The sequence below is a fragment of the Haemaphysalis longicornis genome, unplaced genomic scaffold, assembly GCF_048455015.1.
Source record: "Haemaphysalis longicornis isolate Haplotype H1 unplaced genomic scaffold, Haemaphysalis longicornis Haplotype H1 scaffold_10, whole genome shotgun sequence".
NCBI classification, from domain to species: Eukaryota; Metazoa; Arthropoda; class Arachnida; order Ixodida; family Ixodidae; genus Haemaphysalis; species Haemaphysalis longicornis.
The window spans coordinates 30369437-30385576 of NW_027526204.1; the positions used below are offsets into that span (position 1 = coordinate 30369437).

The 16140-nt window shown below is 46.0% G+C and overlaps 1 long non-coding RNA gene across 2 annotated transcripts; it reads right to left on the reverse strand.

The window, feature by feature from the left end:
* Positions 1-1496: 1496 nt before the first annotated feature.
* Positions 1497-10817, reverse strand: LOC144157672 (uncharacterized). 2 transcript variants are annotated; one of them, XR_013319816.1, is made up of 4 exons: positions 10408-10817; positions 9000-9091; positions 7687-7793; positions 1497-2294 (listed from the first exon to the last, which is right to left on the reverse strand). It is a non-coding gene; the product is annotated as an uncharacterized LOC144157672 (long non-coding RNA). The 2 variants fall into 2 exon arrangements; XR_013319815.1 differs by having other exon boundaries at positions 9000-9137.
* Between the last annotated feature and the right edge of the window lie 5323 nt (positions 10818-16140).

The following is a 16140-nucleotide window of genomic DNA, read 5'->3' on the forward strand; positions in this document are numbered from 1 at the left end:
CTACTCAAGTGAACTTCGGCTGCGCTTCAACCACATAGGGAGGCGAAGCTAAAGTTTGCCGGGCGAGGGAAGCGCTGCCCTCTCCCCGGAGGGGGAGTACGCCGGGCCGGCGGCCTATTCGGCACGTGCTTTTTTCGCTGCGCGCGTGCTGCATTTCTCGCGATAGGAAGAGGGCTGGGTGAAATTTTCTTTCGACTTATGAAAGCATACACATTAGCACGTGTCCAGTATGTTCGGTTTACACGTAGAGTAGTTACTGAGTTCATTTTTGTCGACGTTTGTCTTGTCGTCTGCTACAGACGCGCCGCCTGCTTCCCGCCGCTCGACCGGCAGACTGCCCCACGATTTTAAGGGGGGAAACGCGTTGTTCGGTGGTCGTCGGTTGCTCTTTTCTTCTGCAAGGCGACAGCTGTTCAGCTGGTCACAGCGTACTTTTCTCTTGATTGTTACTCCCTTCGCGTGCTCGCGCTTCTGACATCCGGACTTTCTGGACTGCAGAAACACTGACGCTTGCAAGAAATGTAAGATAAACGTGATTGATTATGATTAATAGGTTATTTCTTACTCTTGAAACAATCAGCTGCATCTTATAAAAACGCATTAGAAAGGCACACGCTAATAATGGGTGCGCTGACAGCGCCGCATTTCCATTTTACTTGTCCTTGAAGAAATTTTTGTTTGCAATTTTGTCACCCGCTTGGAGTACAAGTATGGGTTAGCGTGTCAGTTCGCGGAAACAACAGAACAGCTTGTGGCGTATAACTTTTAATTACTATAATATACAGAATTTGATGTATACCTCTTCTAATTACCAGTATTGCTAAATGTGGGAAAAAGGCGAACAACGCAGCAATCGAGTCCAGAACACAAGTCACAATGACAAGACGGACCAGAGCTACTACACCCAGGTAAATCGCTAGAAACTATTTTTTTTTACCCATGCAAAATGTCAACCTATTGTGTTATATTTGGACGATATCGAACGGCACCAGCTAAACAACTCCGAAGTTCATTTATTATAGCGGAAAACAATCATTGGCAGCATGCATTAAAAAAAGTGTAGAGGGGAGGACTCGTTAGAACACTAGTTTGCATTTTCAAAGCCGGGTAATGTACCCAGTGAACGCAAGCACATCTTGTAGAAGTCTCAAACTTATCTTGTGCAGCTGTCCAAGACATCTTGATCTGCACATTAGGGCAGCTACCTAACTTCTATACGACATCTTGGCAAGACCTCCAAGATGTCTACGCAACACCTGATCAAGATTTTTATAGACATTGCCAAGACGTGAGATAGCCATCCAGTAGCTCGGCTAACGCGACGCTATGCCTGAGCTACAAGACGTCTTGCAAGATATTCTTGACGACATCTCGGAGACTGCTAAAAATTCCAACAATACATTTACAGGACGAGTACTAAACACCTCATAGCTATCTGGATTGAAAGCAACAAAACGTTTATTCTCCGTTTTGACGACGTTCTCGAAAATCTTGCATAGCAATCCACGAGGTGACTTCTAAGCATGCCAGATAGAGAAATAATGTCTTGTGAAGATGTTTTCTAGTAGTTGTGGAGACATAAACGAGAACCTCTCACAGCAGTTTACGCAACCATTATTGTAGTCATCTTGCTATCATCTTATTAAGATGTCATCAAGACGGCTGTTATAGCTCTTGTCCTGTTTTACGCCCAGAGAATATATAGAAATGCGGTTATCAGAATAAGAGTGCATACATATAACTGGTTTCATCTAAAACAACTTTGATATTGCATGGATGGGACAGCATTCCCTCATTTAACTGCATTTCATGTGGCCTGACAAACGTGAGTGAGCTAAAGCTTCTAGACACACCTTAAAAGCAACAATAAGCACACTAAGCAACTTTTGCAAGACTAACCATTTTATTATTCAAATAAATCATGACAAGTCAAAATAGAATAAAAGTTGACTGAAAGATGTGGAAGTAAATAAAAACTTGAAGCACTCAAATTGAAGTTATACAGATGTTATGCATAAAAGGCAAAAATTAGAAACTTAAAAATGAGAGAATTGCCATAATGATTAAAACATGCTTATAAAAAATGACTAGATACTGAATGCCTTTCAATGTTATATGGGAAAAAAGTCAACTGCAAGAACTAAAAAGAATGATCATCAAAAATAAGTTAGAGATCACAGAAAATGTATCAAAACATGTGCATTACAGCAAAAACCTAAAGTGGCAGAGTCTTGATGATGCTTGAAGTGCTGGAAATCCAGGCATGCTGATCCAATGACGGAGGGTTAACCTTCCTGCGATGAGATAAACACACTAATCTGAGTATACACAGACACGCACCCAAATGAAACACCAGACTTACACATTTTTGAGTAAGGAGGCTTTTTTTAGACCACTAAGGCAGGGCAAAGGTAAATGCTTAAGGTAGCTACTATTTTGCGGATAGCCAGTGAACTCTTGCTGGAAATTCTTTCCTTTATACACCTGGAATTCCTGGGTAAGGGAAGTCAACAGTGACTGATGATAGGGGAGGGGGGAAGTGCGTATACATTCCAGTGGTTTCAGAGTGCCACTTGTGCAAGATGCCAATAATATGGCCAATACGACAGCAGGTTAATAAAGCAAATTAGTTGCAGGAAAATAGCAAAATGTTGCTTGACAACTATTTTAGGCAATATAAAGCAGCGTAAAATCATTTGAGCAATTTCCACAATATTAAAGCAAATTTAGAAGAGGGGGAACAGAAACACAGGCGGCGTGGAATATTGGCTGCAATCCCTTCCAGGCTACTACCCACAATGAAACATTTTTTTGTGGTGGACACCTGATTATTTGGCAAAATTTTGCATCTTGTAATGACAAAATATAATGCCATTTCAACCCAACTTTCAATTATACTTGGGGTTTTTTTTTCAGGTAAAACCTAAATTTACTGTATTTTTACCCTCAACATTGTCAGAACTGGGTTAAACCCGCTTTCTCCCCTGAATAGACCTTTTCAAAGTAGCGATCTCCACAATCGTGGGCTGACGGTCTGCCATTTTCAACCAGCACTTACTGGAATTCCAGCAAGCCCCACAAGAAAAGCTTCCAAAATCACTGAGTATTGACAGAACTCTACTGGTCACTACCGCAGGTCGGCAAATGCTTCACTGACAATCTTGTGCCTTGCTGATGGAAACTGTGGTATTGAGACGACCTTTTCCAAGCTGAGATACATTCAACTATCAGAGAGATCTTGAATGGAGACCGAAATGTTGCGCATGCAGGTGATATGTGCATAAACAAAGACGTGTAAAACACTATGACCAGGTTTTTGTGGACAAAATATTTCATTTTTTTAAATTTATCAATGCTCTCCACTGTAATCATTACCGATTCATTTCCCAACAAACGCCAAATTTTGGATGGTGTTCACTAGGAAGCCCTGATATATCCCCGGTTACCAATGTGAAACAAACATAATTTTTAATGGGTCAGAGTTAAGAAGCTCATAATGCTTACTGATAAAATAAAGTGAAATCAAGAGTTCGACGAAAGTTTGTCAGGTCAGGTATCATGATGAGGATGAAGATGCGGTCATTGACCAAGTCAAGGTGAAAACACAGACGTTTCGGGACCCGTACTGGTCCCTTGATCACACTAAGCTGGCGAGAGCGGTAACTCGCTTCTTATTCTAAAATGTGACGTAATGTGTAGCTTGCCGGCATATTGCCATCTGTCGTATTGATAGTGTCCTCGGTCGTCTGAATAAACACGGATTCCACAAGCGGTGTGGTGCTTGAACTCTTTTCCTTGGCTATTAGAGTGGCGTTATCCCCATCGATGGAATGGCCATGATTATCAGCGTGCTCATCCAGGGTGCTCGGCACTTTCCTGTTCTTGCCCGCGTCCCTTTGAGGTTCCTTTAATCTCCTGATGAAGTTGCCAGTTTCGTCGATGTCTCTGCAGCTGCAGTCTGCACATGGTACCTTGTAGACAACACTGGGGTATCCCTTCGTGTCTAAGCAATCTGTCACGTTCACAAGCTGATTCCTCAGCTTGTCGGACTGCATGTGCGCAACGGGAAGGTCATACCTTGCAAAGATACGGCTTAGAGCTTCGCTGACCCCAGGAACGTATGGGATGCCGGCGCGTCTTCAAAATCGCTTGCCCTGGGATGGCCTGGGATTGAGGACGCGATCTTCAACATTCTTAATAAGCTTCTCCGGGTACCCGCTCGTCAATAATCCTTGATGTATTGTCTGAAGTTCTTTCCTCATTTCGTCGTCACTTGAGCAAATACGTGTTGCCCGCGTCACAAGAGAGGAAGCGACAGATTGCTTGTGACAGGCTGGGTGGCACAAATTAAAATTCAGGTAATGTCCGGTATGCGTCGCTTTCCTGTGCACAGCAAACGAAAGGCTAGTTCCGGTACGGTTCACCTGGACATCGAGGAAAGGAAGGCTGCAGTTACACGCACATTCTGCTGTGAACTGGATGGCGGCTTCTATCGAGTTGAGAAGCAGGAGCCGTGAGGCATCATTCCTATTGATAACGCAGAAGCAGTCGTCCACGTAGCGGACAAATAACTTGGGCTTGGGAGCGAAATCAATGAGGGCCTTCGGGTCAATGACCTCCATGACCGAATTTGCAGTAGTAACAGATATGGAAGCTCCCATGGCAGTTCTGTGGATTTCCTTGTGAAACTGCTTGCGGTACGTGAAGTACGTGTTGCCTAAGCAAAATTCGATTGATTCTGGGGTTTAACGCGTCGACGCAACGCAGGCGATGAGGCGCGCCGTAGTGGAGGGCTCCGGATTAATTTTGACCACCTGGGGATCTTTATCGTGCGCCGAAATCTCGTACACACGGGCGTTTTGCCTAAGCAAAATTCAAGCAACTCACACGTGTTCTACCTCTAAAGGTGTGCGTTCCGTGAGCGTTTCGTCCGCCAGCAAGACCTGCTTGCATGTTGCTACGGCCAAGTCGACAGGAACTGAAGTGAAGAGCGGCTTGACGTCGCAGGGCACCATTACGTCGAAAGTACATAAGCCAGGCGTACCGCTACGGCCCACCGTCGACTTCAGAAGGTCACCGCTGCACCGACTTTCCGGATACTTAAAAGTAATGGGGCTGCTCACCGGGAAAACAGCAGCACACATTGCCAATTGTGTGCGACATTTCCCTGGATGAAGGTGACGTAATGGTGTCCTTCGACGTCAAGTCACTCTTCATTTCGGTTCCGGTCGACTTGGCCGTAGCGACATGCAAGGAGGTCCTGCTAGCGGACGAAACTCGCGGAACGCACATCTTTGGAGGTAGAACACGTGTGTTGATTGATTGATTGATGGATTGTAGGGTTTAATGTCCCAACGCAACGCAGGTGATGAGGCGCACCGTAGTGAAGGCCTCGGGATTATTTTGACCTCCTGGGGATCTTTTACATGCGCTGAAATCTTGTACACACGGGCATTTATGCTTCTCGCCTCCACCAGAAAAGCAACCGCCACAGCCGGAAATCGAACCCGCGACCTCCTTGCTCAGCAGCCCAACGCCTTAGCCACTGAGCCACCGCGGAGGGTTAGAACACATGTGTGAGTTGCTTGAATTTTGCTTAGGCAACACGTACTTCACGTACCGCAAGCAGTTTTACAAGGAAATCCACGGAACTGCCATGGGAGCTTCCATACCTGTTACTACTGCAAATTCGGTCATGGAGGTCATTGACCCGAAGGCCCTCATCGATTTCGCTCCCAAGCTCAAGTTATTTGTCCGCTACGTGGACGACTGCTTCTGCGTTATCAATAGGAATGATGCCCCACGGCTCCTGCTTCTCAACTCAATAGAAGCCGCCATCCAGTTCACAGCAGAATGTGCGTGTAACAGCAGCCTTCCTTTCCTCGATGTCCAGGTGAACCGTACCGGAACTACCCTTTCGTTTGCTGTGCACAGGAAAGCGACGCATACCGGACATTACCTGAATTTTAATTTGTGCCACCCAGCCTGTCACAAGCAATCTGTCGCTTCCTCTCTTGTGACGCGGGCAACACGTATTTGCTCAAGTGACGACGAAATGAGGAAAGAACTTCAGACAATACATCAAGGATTATTGACGAGCGGGTACCCGGAGAAGCTTATTAAGAATGTTGAAGATCGCGTCCTCAATCCCAGGCCATCCCAGGGCAAGCGATTTCGAAGACGCGCCGGCATCCCATACGTTCCTGGGGTCAGCGAAGCTCTAAGCCGTATCTTTGCAAGGTATGACCTCCCCGTTGCGCACATGCAGTCCGACAAGCTGAGGAATCAGCTTGTGAACGTGACAGATTGCTTGGACACAAAGGGATACCCCAGTGTTGTCTACAAGGTACCATGTGCAGACTGCAGCTGCAGTTACATCGACGAAACTGGCAACTTCATCAGGAGATTAAAGGAACCTCAAAGGGACGCGGGCAAGAACCGGAAAGTGCCGAACACCCTGGACGAGCACGGCCATTCATGGCCATTCCATCGATGGGGATAACGCCACTCTAATAGCCAAGGAAAAGAGTTCAAGCACCACACTGCTTGTGGAATCTGTGTTTATTCAGACGACCGAGGACACTATCAATACGACAGATGGCAATCTGCCGGCAAGCTACACATTACGTCACATTTTAGAATAAGAAGCGAGTTACCGCTCTCGCCAGCTTAGTGTGATCAAGGGACCAGTACGGGTCCCGAAACGTCTGTGTTTTCACCTTGACTTGGTGAGTGACCGCATCTTCGTCCTCATAAAATAAACTGAGTACATTACTTAGTACATCTGTTGATTTAACATGAAAAAATACAAATTGCCTACTGATAAAATAAACTGAGTGCATTACTTAGTACATCTGAATATTTTGCATGAAGAAGCACATATTGAAGAATGGTTTTACAAAAAAGTCAGATTTTTCCCCAATTATGAGTCTGAAAAATAACAGCTGATTTTTACCAGCCGATTTTAACAAAATATAAAACCAGAATCCTGGACGAGGATGTTATTTTTCTTCAACTGCGAAGTTTCTGAGAAAGCTGTATAGCTTTTCTTTGTAGCCGTTTGGCTTCATTCAGGTGGATGTCAAACTTTCCTTCATATAAAACATGAAAACAGACAACTCTAACTATACTGAGCATACTAATAATGTGGCACGAATTGGGTGGCTCAAGGGGAGAAGCGGATAAAAAAATAAAGCACATTTTCTTTATTTTTTATATTTTCTGGTTATTTACTTTAATAATTTTGAATATGCTTTCAGTCAACAAAACAAAGCAAACTATGTATCATCAAAAATCCAGGGAAAAACATGTTTGAATATTGATCAGAACTTGGTGAATATGTGTGTAAAAGGCTCCTTGTGATTCAAGTTAGTTCAGTCAAATTTTGGCCATCTTTGCGTAGCTTTCTTGCATGGCACCATTCTGGCTGGCATTGTGGCCACTGGATTTTTATGGCCCAAGCATTTTTTTTTCGGGGGAGGTGTCCGTGAACTTTGTGTGTCAAAGTAGAAAAGAAAAAGTTTCCCCGCCTGTTTTGAGCGGAACTAGTGAGCCTTTTACTTCTGATGCAAATGCGGGATAACCACTGGTTTCTGCGACTTTTTTTTTTCTCCAAGGTTGATTCAGTTATGCTACACCTCTAAAAAACATGCAGAGTGAGTAAAATAAACTTTCAAAGTCCTGTACCTCTTTGAAGCATTTTGAAGCCTGGCTGGGCAATTCTTGAGCCAGCCTTGGATGGCTGGCAGGTCATCTTGAAGGGAAGTCCATAGTTTCCATCAGTCGGACCGCATCTGCAGAAATTCAAAATTGGTCTCAGTGCTAAGCATGTGCATATAAAAACCAAAAAGCATTATCCCTTTATTTAAAAGCTATACTTTGACAACAAAACAAACAATGCAAATTTAGGGTGTTTATTGTGTCAAAGCTACGTAATGAGGCTATGAGCCACGCAATAAGGTGGGCTCTGGATTCATTTAGATCACCTGCAGACACTCAACACACAGGCATTCTTGTTTATAGCTTCAACTACAAAAGTGACTGCTGTGGCTAGGATTAGACCTGCATCTCTGGCCTTAGCAGTGCAACATTTTGGCTACTATAGGCCACTGCTACTTTGACGAGATGGGCATGAGGTGAGCCCGATTGGGTACCTAGAATCAACCTGGGCTGTTTGAGAATTTTGAGGTGAGCTTGCTGTAGAGGGTCACTTGTCATAAACTGTGGGCTTCGAACTATTTCTTCACAGCACAAATTTGCGCAAGTTGGTTCGAACTGTGATACATGTGATGGGACAACAAAGAAGACCACACAGGATTAGCGCTGGTCCTCTGTGGTCTTCTTTGTTGGTCCTGTGTGGTCTTCTTTGCTGTCCCGTCTTTAGTGTGCCACTTAACCATGTTTTATATTTCTTCCCCTTTGACTATTGTTTGTTCACAATTTTCTCTTTGTCTGCCCAAATCAGTGGGTCGTCACTGCAGCGCCTAATTTTGAACACATGCACACCTTGCGATGATTTCCGTCACACGTTTTGGTTTCGCACAATCCCTCAGCTTCACTAGCTCAGACTGAGGAAGGCGAGTCTTCAAGCCATCACAAGTGTCATTCAAGCACTTCAACTTGCCTCACACTCCACAAGCGTGCAGCAGGCATGGATGTCATGTTAACAGCAGTGCCTCATCTCACACATCATTACCACTTAAAGGAGCACTGACACCAATTTTTGGCGTTAATATTATTGCACAGTTCGCTTCCTTCACTCAACAGAATACCCTGGCTGAAATATGAGCAGCCTGCGACGCGAAGAGCATAGTTCAATTGGATCTCATTTATCGCGCCGACAGAGCAGCGGGCGGAGCGGCACTCAGCAATCGTACAGTGTGTACTTTTTATATAGGTTAATCCCTTTGGGCTTAATACTGATACAGCTTATATTGATTTAGGAAGTGCATTTTCAGAAAGCATGCAGAGCGTGCCGAAAAAATACAAGATTGCTGTACCTTTTGGTGGCATTCCAAAGCTTGAAGGGGCAATTCCTCAGCCAGCCTTGAATGCCTGCCAGGTTCTCTTGCTATACACACTCCAGCACTGCCTGCAGTACAAATAATAAGCTCCAGTGAAGTGGGCATGGCCTTTTCCTGCACAATAAAAAAAAAGAATACTAATGCAGAGAAATATTGCCTCCCAAGCATCATGCATGCAAAAACAAGCTATGACTCTTTGTACAGACAGTATCTCTGTTAACAAGAGAGTGCACTACATGTGTTGCACTGTCACTTCATTTCTGATAACCGAGAAGTTGATGCAACCACAGCAATATCAACCCCCTGCACTCAGCTAAAGCACCGCACACATTAACCTGACACAGACACGAATAGATTGATCTGTTCACTCAATCCTCCTGTGCATACATAAAATGAACAAAATCTAGGGCGTTTAGGTAGACTCCATGAAAACAACCTTTTACATCAAACCAAGTTGTGCACCTCTGCAGGAGGTGTAGGTTAGCGCAATTGTGCCTGCAGGCGCAAGTGGGCTGCTGAGTGAGGCTGAAAGTATGGCAGAAGGGAGCGACACGAGTTGCCTAACTGCTTGTGACCTGTTGACTCAGCCTGTCTACTTATACATGTTCTTCACCAAGCAGACAGTGTCCAAATCAACTATACTCACCTCGTAGGCTTTCACACTCAACCCATGCACTTATTGGAATAAGAAGCAACTATCTACTCAACCCTCCTCCCCCCCTCCTCCCATTTCTGTATGCAGGATTATTTAACAGTCTAGACTACTATAAAGCACTGCCGACAAACAAACATGAGAAATTTGGCCACGTTTTTTTTTTTTTTTTTTTTTTGGGGGGGGGGGGGGGGGGCATTATAAATGAAGATGCTTGGGCCTCCAGGTGAGCCAGCAATTACTGTTTGTAAGCACACATGGGCTTATTTGGGTAACGGCCACACAATGACCACAGACAGCTGAAGCCCCAATGTTGAAACTTCAACAGTGTACACCGAACAATGGGCCAATTTTTCTGGTGCTCTCAACAAGTATTGACTGTTACGACCATTTCACCCTTGTTTAAGGTGAGGGGGAAGCCGAGGGACAAAAACACCGATGCGCTTATTTCCGCTTCACTTACTAATAACTGAAGCGTCTGTGAGGAGTTTTGACGATATTTATTCAGCCAGAAGGCCCACACATAAGAATACTAATGGAAAGGAGGCAGTTACGTCGCCACCAACTAAGAAATGCGAACACGGCACAATGCTGATTAACCTTACTTTTTCTGGTGCACGTAATCGGAACCACAACTAAGTAGTGCGTCACAAAAAAAAAAAAAGCACCTCTGCGGCACACCTCACGGGAAGTTCATAGTCTGGCAGGGAAAGTTTTTAAGCGTACACTCACCTGAAGTGTGTCCCAGAAGAATTCGAAGGAACCATTTTCTCGAAGCCGCGTGTGTCCGAGCTGGGCGCCAAGATAAGTTGCACACCTCTTTCTTGAGACAAACGCCACTTCTACCGCCTCGACGAACTTCTGAAGGCGCCATTTCACCAATACACTGTTCACACTAAAAGCGCTACAGTGAACGAGAACCCACCGCTGAGAGCGCAACGAACTTTTCAGTTTTCTTTCACACACACTACCAGCGTTATCGCTGCTGACAGAAAACCTACTGTAGTCGCTGGCACAGCTAACAACAGACGTCGACACGGAAGGACGGTTTCAGCTAAACGTAACACCACAAAAAAGGAAACAGTTAAGTAACACCAGAGTCTGGTAACACCTAGGCACAGAACAGGGACCTAGGCAAACCAGCAAACAAAGCGCGCGGCATGGCGCGCGGCAACACGGCCTCCCAGATTTCAAAATTTGAAAAAAATAATCAGTGAGTTGCATCTCAATTACTTGCACATTTAAATTTCTAAAAATCTGCAAACTAATTGCAGAATTCATAATAATTTTCAGCGGCTTTATTAGCAAAAGCTTCTCTTCTTTTTATGTGCGGTCCTATAAAGTACCGCCTTCACGATATTCCTTCCTCGCGCCTAAGCTTCACAAATCCGCCGCAGCTTCGCACTCGTTTTGTTGTGTAAAGCAGCCACCTGTGGCGCTAGTATCTTACCCCCTTTTTGGCGCGGTTGTTTGAATGTGGAGTAACGAGCTGCAATGCGTGATAGCGGTTCTAACCAGGAAACACTGTTGAGACGGGATTGCGCCCTACCTGATAAGCATCTGTGTAAGTGTGACGCCGGCATTCACGGAAGATTTATGCCGGTGTGCGTTCAGTTCGTTAGCAGCATCGTGCGAGTACCCACTTGCCGGGCGTGTTGTCAGTGGTCTCTGGAATGTGAAAGTAAGATTTTTCCTCTATGGTAGCTTATCAGTATGTGTAGGACCATCGTGCGGAGAGAGAATATTGTTCCTGTAAGCTCACGTCACGACGTAGGTGAGCGGGTCAATCACGTCTACCGCGCTTAGCGTTTTAACCAGTGGGCAATTCGCTTCTTTTGAGAAACCGTGATGGTTTTTTTTTTTTTTTTTTTTTTTTGGGGGGGGGGGTGTTCGGTGGTTCTGATGTACCCTGGGGGCAATCAATTCCTATATTCGTACCCTTTTGCACTGCGTCAGGCTGAATACCTAATGCGACACGATGAAACCCACGGCTGCAATTCTGTGCACGTCCGTTGGAGAGAAAATTGTGCTTGGCTAAGTCATGTTAACAGCGCAGCTGTCGTTTCTGGCCGTAATGTGTGCGGTGTGCGGCGTCCTCAGAAAACTGGATCATAGTTACTGCCGCCGTTTACCGCGTGTGTGAGCCCGCGTCTTACAAGGAGTGCCCGGTGTCCAGGCTTGCACGTGGCGCTCGCAAAAAAAAAACAAAAAAAACATGAAAACAGTTCACGTGTGTTCACGCCTCAAGAAGGAGCACAAAACAGCTCGCGCTACAGACGTCCAGTTCGCGAAACCCGCCGGCGCCGGTTCTAACACCTGTTGACGCGTTCAACTTTGGGAGAAATGTGAAAGCCTGCGATCCGGGAACGGACGCCAGTCAAGCATGAGGAAGACGGCGTACAATATAAATGAATATGACGATGACCTCTACTGCCACAATGTGAACATGTAAATAAACAAGTTCAAGGGCTTACATAGAAAGAAATCCTCCAGCTTCGTTATGGCTCAAACCTTGCGCGACTTAGTGCAAGCTTCGCCAATTTTTTTGGTGTAGCCATAACATTATTCCACGTTCAAAGGAATTTAACCTCAAGTTCATTTCTCGTGTCATAATTTAGACAAAGCGCGTTCAAAGTTTCATAAATATTTCACGGCAATTGTGTTGTAAAAAAAAAAAAAAAAAAAAACACTGGTACCATCATATGCTTTACCACCAAGTAATTATGAATCGGGGTTAGCTGGAAATGACGTGAATCCCAGTAAAGGGTAAAAAAACAGCTTCAACTCTAAAGAACGCGCTTGCGAGTAGATTTCAATTCAATGTTACACAGACAGACAATGAACTTTATTGAATGTCCTGAGGAGCACTGCTGCCGTTCAGGGCGGCAGCGCTGCCGGCCGCTCCCACGAGGCCGAGCCTCACCGCCGCGTCGTGGGCCCTCTGGACGGCCCTTAGCTGGTGCATTAGATCAGGGCTCTCCAAGTCGGAGCGCCATTCTTTGTTATATACATTTAGAAAAACGAAGAAAACTTCAACCAGTCCTTTACAAGCGCTGCTTTTTCAATGAGTGTTGTGCCTGTGTCTTTTAAGACACCTTGGTTCTCCAACAAATTTGCTATGGGAATGTAGACTGGCTTCACGTCCAGGCCGATTTTGTTGAACTATTGAAATTTCACTGTAGCGCGCATATCAATGCCTATGGTTATTAAGTATCGTTGCAATATATGATGAAGAAACGACATCCTGATTATTTTTCAGCCGGAGCTCTGAATACATAGTGAAGCGTGCACGTGCACAGCCTGCATGCGCGTAGGAGACAATTAGGTTTAAAAGGGCCGTACGCATACGATGTTTGCATAATTAAAAAGTTTCAACGAATTTGAATTTTTTTTCTGGTTTGTATTTTGGTGCGATAACCCAGTTCCCATTCATTTATCCACATATACAACCACGTGTGTGTGTCTGTCAGTTAGAAGTAGCCACAGGGGCTTATCCAGAATTTAGGTTTCTAGGGGGTGACGAAATCCTTCTGGGGTTTTCTTTTGGGGGAATATATAAAACCCTGAGTAGCCAGAGGAAAGAATAGTGTTCCAGTCAATCACACAACTGACGAGCTGTTTGCCACAAACACAAAGCGCGTTTCATGCATGAAATGGTCTCTTTAGCCATCTGGCGCAATCCACCTGGCATTTTCCTTTCTTCTTCACCTTCCACCTCGTCTCCCACCTGTCAGCGAATCCACGATGAGTCCTCTTCCCTAGGTTTGACTCTTTCACGCTTGATTGGACTGGATTCGGAAAACGTTGTTGGGGCCTGCGAATAAAGCCCTATTGCTAGGTCTTCTGGATTTAATAATGTTCCCTAAACCTCCGTGAGACGCGTCCAGTAGACACCGTAAGAAATTAGTTCTCACGATAATTTGCACTATCTCATAGCAAACGCAATGTAGGCGATCACGTTCTGTAAGCAGAGCCTTCTAGCCCTATTACAGCCAACGTCGTTTAGACGCAGTTATGTGCGTAAACAGAGGGGTGCAAAAGGGGCAATTCCACTTCCAATTGCCCCACAAGAAGAGTTGCCTACTTCCACTTGTTCTTTGCCCTCCCCTCGCAACGCAAATCCTGCCGATGACCATAGCTCAGCGACCTCAGCGCAACGTGCTAAACGCAAAGAAATTAAAGGTTTTTCCTTTCCACAAGACGTCTGTCACGAAGTGACTATGGCACGTCTTGCGTAGATAGCCAGAAGACATTATTAGTAGGTGTCTTCGATTCTAAGCTAGAAAAGACGTGTGCATGACAATGATTGCAGTACAGCTAGACGATATCGCGTCATTGAAAACGTCTTCAAAACCTTTTTAAAATGCCATCTCTTAGCTGTCTTGCAATCAACGTCATGTAGACGTGTTCAATAGCTGAACATCTGACACATCTATTAGTGATATCTTTCAGCTGTCTACACAAAACGTACTGTAGACATCTCATAGTAGACGCTTTGTAGGTGTCTTAAGAAGCTTACAACATCAGCCAGCTAGGACAAACGTCTTGTACACGTTGAGGTTCATATGTCTTCTAGCCATCTTAGCACAGATGACTCATCAACATCTCACGGAGCTCAAGACGTCGGAGATCTTGCACAGGTCTCCTGTAGCTATCTCTCTTAAGACATCTTTGAGACATACAAAAATAGACGTCTTATAGGTAACTTTTATAGCGCAAGATGTCTAAGACCTCGCAAGACCATGGTAGACATCTCTAAGACGTTTTGTGTTCAGTGGGGTAAACTGAAAGCACACAGATACAAACAAAAATGTGTCAACTTATTTCACCTTTCGAACCGCAGTGATCCATGCTTACCGTCTATCCTTTTGGTGCGCTTTCGCGGGGAATATGCAGAATTTAACGAATGGATCCTCTTCTTTCGCCTTGTTACTGTCGTGGCAGCTGACCATGCAACAATGTGGGGTTATTTTTTCGCTTTCAGTTTCATCTTTTCGTTTCGGGCTAGTGAGGAGTGTTCCCGCCGCTCTTTGTACGTGCTGGCTTAAGTGGCTCGCGCAGCCGGCGGTCTCTTTGTCGCATTCGTGAGAGGAGGCTGGATGCCTCAGGCGGTGCGGGAGACAGCGCGAGCTGCGCGTGCACTTGCCAGACGCGGAGGAGCGGGCCGGGAGGCGTTCGAGCGGCGCGTGGCAGGCGGCGCGTCTGTAGCAGACGACAAGACAAACGTCGGCAAAAATGGACCCAGTAGCTACTCTTCGTGTAAACCGAACTTGCTGGACACGTGCTAATGTGTATGCTTTCATAAGTCGAAAGAAAATTTTACCCAGCCCTCTTCCTAGCGCGAGAAATGAAGCACGCGCGCAGCGAAAAAAGCACGTGCCGAATAGGCCGCCGGCCCGGCATACTCCCCCTCCGGGGAGAGTGCAGCGCCACCCGGCGATCGTTCCGGAGCCTATTGTCCGCTTCATGAATACGAATTGCTGAATATATCTGCTGGTCTTTGGAATCAACATCTGTCCGTGTCTGTACACGTGCTGCATTGTCCGAACGGGATCGAGCTTGCACAGCGAGTCCATGTGACTGCGCTCGTGGTGCTCGCGCCATGTGTCGGTCTTTCCCGGGACGGTGTTACGATTCACCGCGTCGCTACCCTGTTCGCGCGTGCTGCAAGTTTTGTGCAAGGCTCCATGCTGTGTAAGAAAGCCTGCCTCGGACAGGTTACAACTTGCCGGAAAACGGCACGCGCGTGGGCGCCTCGCCGTCGGTGACTCAACCTAGTGTCACTAGATAAGTTCACTAGATCTAGTGACACTAACTCAACCTTGGCGGCTGAAAAGCACGAAACAAAAGGTTCTTTGTGTTGATGGCGAAGCGGACGCTGCTCGCCGAGATTTCCTCACCCCTCTCTCAGACTCAACGTGCGCCGCTACTTCCGGCCCTCACGAATTCTGGAAAGAGTGTTTGTGCACATGTGCGTTTGTACTCTTGTCGTGCCGCGTGCCACTAGGGAAGCAACGGTGCCGTTACTGCTTGTGTGTATAAATCTAGTGCTTTCTGTGGTCGGTAGCAGATTGCGCCAGGCTTCTGTTAGGAGCGCTGCTATGCTCGAGCCTTCCTGTGTTTTGGCCCGTAATTTCGTCGCAGTTCACCGCTCGCCATGCAGTAAGAGCACTCCTGTGAAACGTTGGGAGGTAAACCAGTTAAGTTCGCCTTCGACTTTTTGTCGCCAACACCAAGGCAGCAACACTCTACCACACGGCAGAGGTGACGGAGCCCAGTTCGGGGGCACATTCCCGAATGTAACAACTTGGTGCGTTATCCAACACCACGGACGTCAAGGACCCATCTTTCTTCGCAGGACCCACGGCGTCAATGGTGAGTGCGGGACCTTTCTTCCCTGAGTTTTACCAGGCTTCTGAGTACAGCTGGTAGGGCATGTGTTTTTCTCGCGTGGGTTATTCGCGC